Raw genomic sequence first — 4,339 nt, forward strand, 5'->3', positions numbered from 1 at the left:
AATACTTATTCCTTCTTACCAATAGAGAGTCGTATTACTATACGAGGAAGGTTGCCGTGCAAGCATAGAATTCTGGTAACGATGATGTATAGAATGAGATCCCAGATTCGATTTTCGATGTCGAGGGAGTTTCAAAGGTGATTGTGTATAAGCTCGAGGAAGAGCATGGGTCCATAGAATGATGGACGGTATAACAAAAATATTTAAGCATGTGAAATGCGATGCAATAATACTTGATGTTAATATATATACATATGTTTTGTTCACCTATGACAAACCTCTATAGTTCAGAGGTAGGTTCCAAGCCAGATATTTTGTGGCAGTATATCTTTTTCATATATACAATTCTCTTCAATTCGTTCTTTTCTCTTCTTTTCATTTCATATAAACTGAGAAGAACAACCCTTCCAGAAGGGGAGGTATTGCCGAATGACTATCTATATGTGTGATAGAAGCCGAGTAGGATACCATCTATTGTTTAATTGCTTGTCAAGTACTAAAGGCTGACCACCTTCTGTACTAACTATGCAATGTAACGTGTTCATGATCATAGTTATCTCTCAATAAATTCTTTTACTTCTATATGAAGGACCAAGCTTTCGAAGATGGAGGCAGCTAGAGAGGAAGTGGTACCAAGTATGGTGGTATTCCGATTCTAACGCGTTCGTGATACTAAGGTTGACGTGGTTATTAAAAGGTTATAGAATGCTAACGAGCAAAGGTGTAACCAGTATAATATTAGGAACGGAAGGTAGTAGCGATTACGAACTGGAAAAGAATGGGTATTGAGAAGCAAAAGCTCTAATTGAAAGAGATATGTCCTAAGTCCAATCATGAATGAGGATTTAGGAATAACTTTTATGTAATCTGTTTTAATTTCATTGATATTAATATAAGACTTGTTTTGTTTTTATTACGGGCTCTATCTATTTAAGTGTTTAAATAAGATATACCATAGTTTAGAGTAAAGCTTTTTATGGATTATGATGAGATCATAATAGTGAGACTTAAAAGATGATAACTCTAAATTTGAATAGTTCCCGGTCATAGGATTACTAACTGGTAATTAATAATCCGCAAAGATTGGTACATACTATGCTTGCTCCCTTCAGGAGGATGTCTGTTCTCATAGGCATTTGTGTGGTGACACTATAGCTAGTATGTAGGTTCTTATTATAGAATAAGTTCACTGAACATGACTCGCACAGCTGAACAACTGATGGAGTTCACTCACGTGTCAGCAGTTGTTCACATAGTGATAGTTGTACAAGTATCCTTAGACTTGAGGTCATCATAGTCATCTTGTGTACACTGAACTATGCTTTGGTTTAGTTCTTAATCTCCAGGGACAATTATTAGGGCTCTACTCGGTATAGGAATTTGTACACGAAGATAGTGTATGATCAATAAAGGATCTACCCCTTCCAGTGAAGGAAGAGAATGTTCAAAGCTGATCCACTTATGCTAGTTCAGGAATCTCTGGCCAGAGTGAATGAAATTAGAAAGGAGTTTCTAATTTACATAGAACTGAGCATAGTGAATGGGAAAGCAAATGATTAAATTAGATAGGCTTGACACAAGATCCATGCCTTGTATTTAATCAGGACATTGGAGGGTAGAAGGAGTTAATTGTACGGTAATTATTCACTGACAAGTTCTTGGTATTCTAAGCAGTGAATTCATATTATCCGGATAGTCGCGATATGTTGAGAAGCATCACTCACGATGTAGAATAAATATAATTAATCAGCTAATTATATTTAGTGAATTTTAATATTCATATAAATAATTAATAAAAAGTTTATTATTATTTATTTCTACTACCGGCATAATATTGAACCTACAGGGTCACGCCATAAAAGAATGTTTCCTTTGATGAATAATGAGAGAGAGGGAGAATTATTTTCTAAATAGTTTAGAAAAAGAAATAATGATAAGAATAATTTTAATTATTATTAAAGCATTTTATGAAGATAAAATGTGGGGGTTAAAATATATAAAGATATATTATAAAACCCTAGGAGAGTCCTATAAATAGAATGAGATGGATGGCTCATTTGATAAGATACACAACTTTGGTTTTGTGAAAACCCTAGCCTCCATCTTCTTCTTCTCTCTCTCCCAAAACTCCATTTTTATAAAAGCTTAGTTTTATAAAAAGGTTCATCGAAGAGGATCGTTCTTGGTGGATACCGGTAGAGTGCTTCACACACTGAGGAGCAACTGCTAGCACTCCAATTTTATAAAGCTTCGATTCACGAGGTATGATTTCGATTCCTCAGTTTTTCCCTTTTATATGTTTTTCTATATGTGCGGTATATGGTTTTTACGGAATAATTGTTATTTCACGCTTTCGCTCATCCGTAGATTCCTTCACTAATGCTAAAAGCTATAATAAGAGTCTGTGCAATAGACTTGGAAGAATTTGGAATGATCACTTAACGTGGATTAAGTTATCTCACGTCAATAGATCATATGTCATTAACGAGATGTCGCCTTATGAGATACTTGAGGGAAGACAATGTCGATCTCCCTTATGTTAGGATGAAGTTGTAGGGCGCAAGATGCTCGGACCCGCAGTGGTCCAAAGGACCAAGAATATAATAGATCTAATCAGAGGACGGCTGGGAGTAGCCCAAGATGGACATAAGAAGTATGCTGATTTGATAATGAAAGGACAAAGAGTATGAAGGAGGGAACCTTGTATTGTTAAAAGTATTCCCTTAAAAAGGAATTGATGAGGGTTGGAAAGAAAGGAAAGCTAAGTCCACAAATTATTGGACCCTTGGATATATTAAGACGTATTGGGAAGTTAGCATATGAGCTAGCCCTACCCCCGAACATGTAGCAAGTCATAACGTGTTCCACGTATCCATATTAAAGAAGTATAATTCGGATGCCAGACAAATAGGGGCATATGAGCGCATAGACATGCAACCCGACGTAACCTATATGGAGCAACCAGGAAGGGTTATAGATCGAAAAGGAACAAGTGCTTAGGAGAAGGGTTATCAAACTAAGCAGAGTTTGGTGGTAGGACCACAATATGGGAAAATTTACTCGAGAGTTAGAAAGTGCAATGCTAAGAGAGTATCCCTATTCATTTTCTATCTGACTCCGGGACGGAATCCTTTTAAGGAGGGGAGACTGTAATAACCCCAATTTTTGAAATTTTTGAAACCCTTATGAATAGTGTTATGCTTAATAAGAAAACTTTTCATGCCACACTATGTAGGGGTTCTTTTATTGATCTTATGGGATATTATTAGTATTCTATGTGGTATATAAGTGTATGTAAAGATCGTCAGAATCCAAATTTGAACCTTTTGATTTTTCCCGAGAATCCACCAGATACCGAAAGAATTGAGTATAAGGTAACATGATTGAAAGGATTTAAATTCAAGGATTATAAGAGAGGATCATAAAAGGAATATAATGTATTGAGAAAGGTTAAGGGAACCCAAGTAATAAAATCCCGGGTATGATCCCTCAAACGATAAACGAGAACGAAAGTTAAGCGAACTGTATAACAGATCAGCGGTCATTAGGCAAGCAATTAAGAGTTAATCAAGGAGGTTAGGGATGATGATGTCATCAAACCAACAAGATGACATAGGAAAGGTGACATAAGCATGACATAAGGGAAGGAGGTGTGGTTGATTTATAACCACACAATTTTTTTCATGGTTAAAAATGATTAAAGCAAAACAAAAGTCAACCAACCAAGGCAAATCAAAACAAATCACAAAAAAACACAAAAGCACTTTCCTTTTCTTCATCAAGCTCTCGGCTTTTCCATGGAAAAGCAAGAGAAATTTTTTAAAACTTAAGCTACACACCTTCATAATTCAAGAGGTTTGTTTCTTTAGCTTCTATAATTCATAACTTAGATGAGCCATAAGTTTAAGCTCAAGATTCCATGATTATCATAGCTAATCAATTCATCAAAGTTCTTGGTGAATAGTGTTTTTCAAGAACTTGAAATTTTGATCTTGTGTTTTTGTTTAGATATAGCTTTGGTAAGGATTTTCAAGGGTGATTCCAAGCTCCCCGATACTTTTACTCACCAAGGAAGGTATAATCTCATACCCTAGCCCTACCTTTGTATAAATTAGAGTTAGTATGTTTGGTATGGTTCATGAGAGGCATGGTTATTGAGTATTTAGAGATTGGTTGATTTTGTGATGTATTTGGAGTTGTAAATCTTGTTGATTAGTTAAAGAACTTAAGTAAAGCTTTTAGTTCATGTGTGGAAGTAGTATAAATTTGGAAATATTGAGTTGTTGGGGCTGTTGTAGCATTGTATGAATGGAGTTAGGTTGAATGATTGATTTGTGGT

This window comes from Apium graveolens, chromosome 10 (genome assembly GCF_009905375.1).
Source record: "Apium graveolens cultivar Ventura chromosome 10, ASM990537v1, whole genome shotgun sequence".
Lineage (NCBI taxonomy): Eukaryota > Viridiplantae > Streptophyta > Magnoliopsida > Apiales > Apiaceae > Apium > Apium graveolens.